This window comes from Electrophorus electricus, chromosome 2 (genome assembly GCF_041902795.1).
Source record: "Electrophorus electricus isolate QZ-2024a chromosome 2, ASM4190279v1, whole genome shotgun sequence".
Lineage (NCBI taxonomy): Eukaryota > Metazoa > Chordata > Actinopteri > Gymnotiformes > Gymnotidae > Electrophorus > Electrophorus electricus.
Window position 1 is genome coordinate 12,962,717 of NC_137498.1, and position 9,677 is coordinate 12,972,393.

Consider the following 9,677-nt stretch of genomic DNA (forward strand, 5'->3'; position numbering starts at 1 on the left):
TTCAAAGTGATAAACCTGCTAAACTGATACACCCCTACCCACCACAAAATATATATATATATATATATATATATATATATATATATATATATATATATATATATATATATATATATATATATACACACACAAGCACCCACACACACCACTGTGGCAACAGCTACCAGTTTACCGATGTGAGTGTTCCCAGCATGCATCTCTTCCTCCTCACATATATATTGCTAATCTGGGTGCACTTTGGTGAGATGTGTGAAATGTGCTCACTTGTTTATTTCTGTTTGTGTTATTTATTCCTCACTTGTTCATTCTGTATATGATGCAGCTCTTGGTCCACTTGGTCAGGAAAACTGGACAGCTCATGCAGATACACACACACATACACATGACCATGCTACTTTTTGAAATTCATGGGCTTTAAGCTCTGCTGTGATCCAGCTCTGAACTTCATGGTGTAATCAGTCAATCACTAACTGGCTCAGTAGGGATTTTGAGGAACAATGTCACATTCACTCCAGTGACACTGTGATGTTTCAGAGAAATCCAGATGCTCGAGGATAAAATTAAACATGGTTTTTTAATCTGAAAAGGATAATCCACCACGGTCAAAACACAGGCAAGGGTCAGAGCCTGTACTATAGGATAAACAGAGCCAGGGAGCATCACAGAGATGAGCTACAGTCCAGGTCAAAATCTAGAGAGACAAAATATCCAGGCAGACAAATCCAAGAGGGGCAAAAAATAGAAGTAAGAAATCAGAAATGGTTCAGAGATCCAATCAGATAAAACATTTACCTGATGTTTTTATCCAAAGCAATTTACAGTTATGACAATTTGAGCTATTGTAGGTTAAGGGCCTTGCTCAGGGGCCCAACAGTGGCAACATAGCAGCATAGACAATGCACAGACAATACAAGTGGCAATATTTCCCAAAATGTCTCTCACAGGCAGTACTACTCTATCCTCATTCGTGTTGTCCTTCTGCTGCTGGGACTCATCCTACTGGACGGAAAGAGGTATTTACATATACCAGTACACACACACAAACACACAAATACATGTATACACATCAATAACTAGACCCACACACCTTATAAAATCAAAGCCCATCCTCCTCTGGCCAACAACGGTCACCACAATGATAATTTAGTAACAATTTTATGAGAAAAATAAATAAATAATAATAAAATGAAAAAATAAGCAGTTAATGTCTAGTCTGGTTCTCTAGAGGTCTTAGTCTTGTCCAAATGTGTGCACATGTCCGAAACCCATCCCACAAGAGAATGTCCATCAAAGGCAACGGAGAATTAGTTGGCTGGGGTGGAGGTGTGGTGGGCTACAACAGGGGACATCAGTGGGTGGAGGGAGTAGCCATGGCAGATGAGACGGGTGTAGGCTCAATAACATCATGACATCAGGGGTAGGTGAACCTCAGCAGAAAGAGAGACTAAATTATTAGGCATGTCCACGTACAAGGGTGTGTATATTAGGGAACTATAATGATCATACCATCCCGTGTCGAACAGAAGAGGATGAGCCTGGATTCTCGATCTCTTAAAGCTGATTTATGTAATTGTTGCCTTGTGATAACACCTGCTGAGAAGCCCATTATAAAAATACATTTCTATGGAATTGAATAATGCAAGGCTACAATATAATTTCTAAGGATGGAGTTCCTCATAAAAACACTGTTATTGAACTGATTAAGAATAGCATGGTACTAGGGTTTTGGTTGAGATTATCTGAGGTTATCTGAGGTTATCCGGCCAACCCTCGATGGAGACACTGAGCATGTGGTAGGCAAAACTCACATCCTTTTTCTCTTGATGATAAGCCAGTGAAAACATAGTCACTGTGTGAATAAGTATGTGTGTGTAATGCAAAAACCCACTGGGAAAGCAGTACACAGTCAGGCTAGTCATGCTCTGCACATATGGCTTTATTAAATATGTTTATTTATTTAATTTAATTGGGGGGGTGCTGGGTGGGAGGCTCAGGAATGATCTCTCAACACTGGCCTGGTAGCAGAGGCCTGACACATGTGACCTCAGACTCTTTGTCACGTACATAGTCATACATGCTATAACTGGCAGTGAAATGCTTTATGTAACTGCTCTGTCCATGGCTGAGGAGAGATACAGGGTAATGGAGAGTGGTTTAATGAATAAATAAATATGTTATGATGAATGAAGACAGGATGTATACTATGCATATATACAATGTACAATTTCCAGTTTTTACAATTTACAATTCACAGTTTTTTTTTTGTTTGTTTGTTTTGTTTTGTTTTATGATGTTTGTGGACATCATACACAGAGTAGTCCCTTCAGTTCCATCAGTTGGCCTGATTCAGGGCCCAAATGGCCTGCGGGAAGAAGCTCCTCTTCAGTCTCTCTGTGTTGGTCTTCAGGGAGCAAAAGCGCTTCCCTGACCTCAACAGAGAGAAGAGCCTATTGTTGGGATGGGTGGATTCCTTCACAATCCTCCTAGCCTTGGTCTGGCACCACTTGTATTAGGTGGTCTACAGGTCAGGAAGTTCCATATGAAGTTCCGCTCTGCTGAACGCACCATGCTCTGGAGTGCTTGTCTGTTTTGCTTGGTGCAGTTCCCAAACCAGACTCATGTGAGGATGCTCTCAATAGTGCATGCCAGGGAGTTGGTGTGGTGGGACCAGGACAGGTCCTGCGAGATGTGAACTCCAAGGTACCTGAAACTGTCTACTCTCTCCACCGTGGTTCCATTAATCCTAACAGGTTGGTAGTGCCGCTCCTGCTTCTTGCTGCAGTCCACAATCAACTCCTTTGTCTTGCTGACGTTTAGGAGGAGATTATTTTCCTGGCACCAGTTTTCCAGGTGTTTAATCTCCTCCAGGTAGGCCCTCTCATCGTTGTCCGAGATCAGACCCATGACGACAGTATCGTCAGCAAACTTGGCATTGATGGTAGAGCTGGAAGTGGCCACACAGCGTAGGTGTACAGTGAGTAGAGCATGGGGCTTAGGACACAACCCTGGGGAGCTAAAGTGCTGAGGGTGAGGGTGGATGAAACATAGTTGCCCACCCGTACTGATTATGGTGTCTCATGTGAGTTTTGTCTCTTACCCCTCCCAGTAATTGTTCCCAGATATTTCCTGTTTGTCTCCTGCTGTATAAATACCCTAATGCTAATGTCTGCAGTCATAGTCAGTGTATGACCCTACTTTCATGTAAATACTTGTGTCATGAAATAACTCAGCTTAATGAATACATCAAATATAACATCCAGGCTCCACTTTTACAGCAGTGTTCTTAATCTATTAGTGGTGTGAGAAAAATATGGTTTGTGGACTAAATTGTGGTAGAAAAGTATTAGAAATGTGTATGCATTTTAATGTGAATATGTGCAGTTTTTAAAGTCAATAAACATTTTGGTCTCAAAACACCTTATGAACACCCCAGAAAAAGGAGGAGACTGTTCTGGTCTGAGAGCTCAGGATGTCTGACGTCTGCTGCAGGTTCATTTCTCACAGTTCCAACCAGTGGGCAGTGGGTACCAGATCAGAGTCTAAAGCCCATTTTAGACCAGAAGTGACAACCGTGTTGCTTCTGTCCCTCTGCAGCTAAACTGTGGTCACACACTCACAAGCTCAGTTTCCTTCTAGTCTATTTCTTGCCTTATGCCATGACAGGCTTATCAGTGGTTTCTAGCTAGAAATAGTACAAAATACTACTTTTATTCGGTAAAGTGTAGTTTAATAATCAAAACAGGACAACTCTGACTGCTGGGTCTATTCTAACGTGAAATTGGGATAAAGGATGATGTTTTAAACACAGACTAAAACTAGAACTAGGCTCCAGTGTGTTCTCAATGGCAGGTCTAGTTTGAATTTAATTTAGTACAAAACAGGTTTAGTATGTGTAGGACTGGTATGGTTACTGATAATTTGGGGAATATTGTGTACTGTGAGAAGAGATGTCAGTACTTCACTGAGAAAAGGGACTGCTCATGTACTACCCAAACCATGTCTATGTTCAAAGGCTGATTAACAGAGTTTATCAAAGTTCAAATAGGTTCTTATTGTGTCTTATTGTTTTTGACTCATTCAGTAAATTCAGAACTTCATATTACTCACAAAAAATCTTAAAGAACTTTTCTACATAAGCAATGGTCAAAAGAAATTATTGTGATGTGGAAACTGAAAAACCAAACAAAAAGCAGGTCCTCTCACTATCTATAAATTCTTAAATGCGTGTGTGTGTGTGTGTGTGTGTGTATGTTTGCATGCTTATAGACTCTGAAGACAAAGCACACAGCATTCTGTAGTGACAGTGCATAATAGTTCAAAGTATATTTACCAATAAAACAAATTTGATACAATGAATAAAATATTAAGTACACAGGACAACATAAGACAGTGCAAACCTAAAATATATCAAGCTATGAAAAAGTAGTGCAAAAATTTGTATATGCGCAAGCTTTGAGGTGATTAACTCTATAAACTGCATTTTAAAACTATAAACTTAGAAAGAGGAGTTTGAGAATAAGAGCGATGGGATAATATATGTCTGTTTGTTTCTCTCCTCTACATCAGACTCCACCCCCTTTGCTTTATAATGAGCATGTGTGTCTCCTATATGGTTTCACAGATGCAGCATCATGGTCAGTGTGGGATTGTAGGATACATCACAAAGGAAGAAACAACCAGAGACCTCACAGGTCAAAGGACATGATGGCACTGTGTGTGGTTTTGTATGTCTCCGTAAAGCTGGTGATGTGAACTTGAAAATAAACATAAGAGCTCTGGCCAAGTTCATTTGTTCCCAGTTCCTCTCTGCTGGGTGGACATTAGGGTCTGGAGTAATGAAGTAATGCTGTGAGAATTCTGGAGTCAGTGTATGTCCACAGTGGTAGTGGAGATCTTGGTGTAGAGTTGTCAGTGTGTGCTGGGAGTTCAGTGGTGTTTCCATAGAGACAAGGATGCTAAGTTTGTGTTTCTCTTTACTGTACTTCCTCTCACTAAAGGTGAGTGTGAAATTTTCTCTTAATGCTGAGTGACATGAAACTGTACATATATGTGATAATCTAAAAATGTTATTAAAGTGAGTTGAATCATTCAAGATTTATTTGGCTGAATTAGAATCATAACCTGGCTGGTTTTAGAATGAAAATATGATTAAAAGGTCCAGAATGCAAACAAACAAAATATTTGCATGAAGTAAAATTTATTAATCAGAAATAAATCAAAAAGTCAAAAGATGTTCAGAAAATGAAAAGACAGGTTGGGGAAAATGAAGGGAAAAAAGAAATACAAAATAAATTGGTAAAAAGACCTGGGAAAAGTTAAAGAGTAGGGCTAATTTTGTTGGAGCGCTTGGCACAGGACAAGGTGCTTTTTATAGCCTGCCATGCTCGTCTGAAGAAGATGCGTACTCTCTTCAACTTCTTGCATTCTGAGCCTTTATATTTGAAATAAAAGTAGAATTTTTAAACTGGTGTCCATGGAGTGGATGTATGTAAACTCTGATTATTGATGTGGTGCTTTGATGCTACTCACCAGCTGGGGTGTTCTCCACTTTGACTGCCTCTGTAATAGATTCCCCTACTCCACCCAGATCCTCTCTTACATCTACAGATGTTGTTTTTTTCCCCAAAAAATCAATAAAAATGCAATTACATAACAAAGTACAGGAACATATTTAAAGTGAGCAAACATCATGTCCTACTGTGTGTTCTTAATGTAAAGCTAGATTTATGCAAGAAAGTACATCTGCACCTTCTACATGTACACTGTGGTCCAAAGAGCAAATCTCTCCCGTTGACTCTATGATCATAATGTGTTCAGCAGTTATGCTCCGGATGGTACGAACCTCCTTACAGTCCTCCTGTTTCTTGAGTGAGAAATGAGAAATAATCAGTGATGAATTGTAAAGGAAATGAATCATCCATTGACCCCACCTGGGCAGTGGAAACTCCACTAATGGACAGCATATTTTGGATTGCCATCTGTACAAGTCAGGAAAATGTGAAGGCAAAATAAATAAAACCGTGGATGCAGTAAAAAAGATGTAGACACTTACACTTTCTCCCAGATTGGCACAGTAATGTTGCTTAAACCAAGCAATGGGAGCAGGGTCTCTATGACTCTTCTGGCTTCTGGTAATAATATTAATAATGAAGTTGTCCCTTGGCATCTAGAAAGGGCAGAAGAAAGCTCTACTGCACTGAATGATAATAAAGCTGTTTAGTTTCTTTTAAAAAGTTGAAACAGTTTGCATGTGTTTTTGGATATTTAAAAAAAACCTTTAATTTTTAAGAATTAAAGATTTAGTCCTAAGAAGTAATTAAATTTGAAATGAAAATTAGGCTTTGATTACAACACAGTTTTCTACAAAACAAGGCTTATTTTACATGCATTTGTGCACAGGATTACCTTTGTACCCCAGTTTCATATCTCTATATGGAAATGAGAAATCAAAGCCTGTAGACTTTATATATTTATATACAGTTATTATGTAACCGAACAAATGGCCACCCGTAGCTCAATTTCTTCTACAAATGTTAATAAATGTGAAACAAAGGTTGTCTGTTGTGCGACAGTGCATAATGGCCACACTCGTGGTCTTACAAAGGCTTTTTTAAAACAAGCGCAGAAGTCACTTTCCCTTGTCTCAGTCAACGCATTTCATCTAATGGAGTTCAGTTACGCGAATATTTTCAGCTACGTCTCCTTTTATTCATCAACGTTTCCTTTTAGTTAGTTCATTCTCTACTCACTTATGCCGCATTTTAAAATATTTGTGCGGTCCGTTAAATTAAACAGCTGAGACGTCCCGAGTGCCGCAGGTCCCACAAACTCCCTTGACGTAGACAGACGTTTATTAGACAAACACGAATAACGAACACAGTGGCGCTCACACGAAAAAGGCAAGATGAACATGAGCAACGTTGAACACAGCTTACAAACAAAGTGCACCACGTACGTGAACATTAGCGAACACAGACCGACAGGGATACACACACCAACCGGGGTTTAAACACACACAGACATTAGGAGAATAACGCGGTGCAGGTGTGTGACTACATAGTCGTGGTTTCACACAAGACCATGAACTCCCACTGCAGGCGGCGGGCCGTATCACGTGACTAGTGGGGCGGGGAGCTCACTATCAGCCCACTAATTAGTTCTCCGTTCAGTCAAAAGTTCTCCATCATTAAAATGTGTGTTCTCATTTTAAATTCGCATATTGGCTACTTGTTTATAATACGATTCATTTATCAAATATTTAGTATCTGCCTTTGTAGATAAAACTAAATTCTACTTACGTTTTGTTTTCGTTTCTCAGTACCTCTTATGCGTGAAGAATTGTTTGTAGTCTCTGTTGATGTTTTGTCTAAAATGATCGTCATCGGCAAATCCACTCAATAAACTGATCTGGGGTCAGAAATAGAATGACACACATTATGGCATAATGGAGCGCTAAATTCTGTTCAGTGGCTGTTTAGAACAATGAAAAAAGTGCAGCTGAAATGACATTATAGTCTCATATTATAAATCACATTTTAAAATCATTTCCCCCTCTTTACGCTATCATTTTGTTATCAGGCTCAGATTAAAAAATCTAAATAAATAAAGTAAATATAACCTATACATGTAAACTATATATTAATTAATTAGTAATCATTCCACATAGGTACAATTCACTCACTCTGTATTCGTTATAATCCAAAGTCATTTGAACACTCATTAAGGATCAAAATGCAACCTAAACAACAACTATAATAATAAATTCTTAAGAAATTATACAATTTTAACTGAAAATTAGGCTTATTGATCACAATACAATGTTCAACAAAACAAGGCTCATCTTTCTCGGGTGTTTCAGTACCAAGGCTATGCAGTTAGGCAAACACTGTCTTGCATAATATATGCTTATATTATGAAATTGAGCCACTAGACAAACAGAATTAAATGCTCCGTTCATTACCGCTTCAAATGGTTTATTATTTTTTAAAAGTGCAGGATTGTAGCCCCAGGCACAAAGAGCATGAAGTGTGCCCTGGGCCAGCACTAATTTGCTGGGCATGACCGTGTGACATCTTGGGCCTGGAAGTCTGTTTCTAGTTTTATTTAAAGGGTCAAACTGCATGAAGTGTGCCCAGGCCCAGAGCTACTTTGCTGGGCATGACTGTGTGACCTCTTGGGACAGGAAATTTGATTGTAGTATTATTTAAAGGGTCAAACTGCGTGAAGTGTGCCAAGGCCCAGAGCTACTTTGCTGGGCATGACTGTGTGACCTCTTGGGCCTGGAAGTCTGGTTGTAGTATTACTTAAAGGGTCAAACTGTATGGTCTGCCCAGTCCCAGAGCTACTTTGCTGGGCATGACTGTATGACCTCTTGGGCTTGGAAATCTGGTTGTAGTATTATTTAAAGGCACAAAGTGCATGAAGTGTGCCCTAGCCCAGCACTACTTTGCTGGGCACGACTGTGTGACCTCTTGGGCCTGGAGGTCTGGTGATTCCATTATATAAAACGTCAAATGGCCTGAAGTGTGCCCAGGCCCAGAGCTACTTTACTGGGTATGATTCTGTGACCTCTTGGGCTTGGAGGTCTGTTTCTAGTTTTGCTTAAAGGGTCAAACTGCGTGAAGTGTGCCAAGGCCCAGCGCTACTTTGCTGGACATGACCGTATGACATCTTGGGCCTGGAAGTCTGTTTCTAGTTTTATTTAAAGGGTCAAACTGCATGGTCTGCCCAGGCCCAGAGCTACTTTGCTGGGCATGACTCTGTGACCTCTTGAGCCTTGAAATGTGGTGCTTTGAATGATTTAAAGAGTGAAACAGTCTGAAGTGTGCCCAGGTTTAAAGCAACCTTGCTGGGCTTGACTGTGTGACCTCTTGGGCCAGGAAGTCTGTTTCTAGTTTTATTTAAAGGGTCAAACTGCTTGAAGTGTGCCCAGGCCCAGAGCTACTTTGCTGGCTATGATTCTGTGACCTCTTGGGTCTGGAAAGATTTACAGAGTGAAACGGTCTGAAGTGTGCTCAGGTTTAAAGCAACCTTGCTGGGCATGACACTTTGAACTCTTGGGCCAGGAAGTCTGTTTCTAGTTTTAATTTAATTAAGATTTAATTAAGAGGCAAAAAGCAAAAGTAAAAATAATGTATATGTAACATGCTGCAACCGTCCCTGATCTGTGCTGAGACCGTCCCCAGGATTGAGGTCAGTTGCAACATCTGACTTCTTCTATTCAACTAAATAAGTGGATGTCATGTGTAATCATTTTTAAATGGCATGACTAATTAGAAGACAGATGTAAGCTTTATATGTAAAGAAGTGGTTGGTCTAGTCCAAAGAGTCTCTGAGTAACTGAGAGAAAAAAGTGTTGCACTCATCTCATTCTACCTGTACATGCTATGACAAGAAATGACGAGAAACACTATTCATTAGAAAAAGTCCTTGAAGTCCACAGGTAAGATTGCTTATGTTTATTATGATAAGTAAAACTTTTCTTCAAATAAATTGAACCAAATGCACTTTGACCTTTGCTGGGAAGTACGGGAGGATTTTCTGAAGAGCTAAGAGACTTTAAAAGTATTACCTCTGAACTTACATCTGCAAAGTGTTACATCTGAACTTGCAACAAGTTGATCTAATAAAGACATTTTTACAACAAAGTAGGCCTTAATCCCATTTCACACCAGAAG

At 39.7% G+C, this 9,677-nt stretch overlaps 1 long non-coding RNA gene across 3 annotated transcripts; it reads right to left on the reverse strand.

Moving 5' to 3' along the window:
* Positions 1-573: 573 nt before the first annotated feature.
* On the reverse strand, positions 574-7,356 carry LOC145660248 (uncharacterized). Of its 3 annotated transcripts, none has more exons than XR_014126491.1 (5): positions 7,299-7,356; positions 6,053-6,166; positions 5,749-5,863; positions 5,530-5,601; positions 574-1,593 (listed from the first exon to the last, which is right to left on the reverse strand). It is a non-coding gene; the product is annotated as an uncharacterized LOC145660248 (long non-coding RNA). The 3 variants fall into 3 exon arrangements; XR_014126489.1 differs by lacking the exon at positions 574-1,593 and adding an exon at positions 2,025-2,944; XR_014126488.1 differs by lacking the exon at positions 574-1,593 and adding an exon at positions 4,942-5,431.
* Positions 7,357-9,677: the final 2,321 nt, after the last annotated feature.